Consider the following 321-nt stretch of genomic DNA (forward strand, 5'->3'; position numbering starts at 1 on the left):
GGATCTTCTTCTCCTCCTCCTCCCTATAGCTGCGGGACATGGTGATATACCGTAGGAACCAGGCCTGTGGTAATATTTGGTGCTGCCTGACGTGATTTGCACTCTCTGACGTGTCCTGCTGCTGCGAGCCAAGCCGAATTCCTGTAGAGGTACGCTGTTCCTTTACCCCCCCGGGACCAGGAGGTCCAACAGAACTGAGAAATGGCGAACAGCGGCTCACAGAACAACGCTGTCGTACTGGTCTGGAAAGGTGTGTTTAGCATATTGCAAACCTCCATTCCTGAAAACTCAGTTCGGGAATTATTAGACTGGGCTACTTTA

At 51.4% G+C, this 321-nt stretch overlaps 1 protein-coding gene across 1 annotated transcript in view; it reads left to right on the forward strand.

Moving 5' to 3' along the window:
- Positions 1–321, forward strand: part of CNTLN (centlein) — a gene marked incomplete at its 5' end in the record, with an annotated part of 154,931 nt that overhangs the window by 1,171 nt on the left and 153,439 nt on the right.

This window comes from Corvus brachyrhynchos, unplaced genomic scaffold, assembly GCF_000691975.1.
Source record: "Corvus brachyrhynchos isolate BGI_N302 unplaced genomic scaffold, ASM69197v1 scaffold93, whole genome shotgun sequence".
NCBI lineage: Eukaryota > Metazoa > Chordata > Aves > Passeriformes > Corvidae > Corvus > Corvus brachyrhynchos.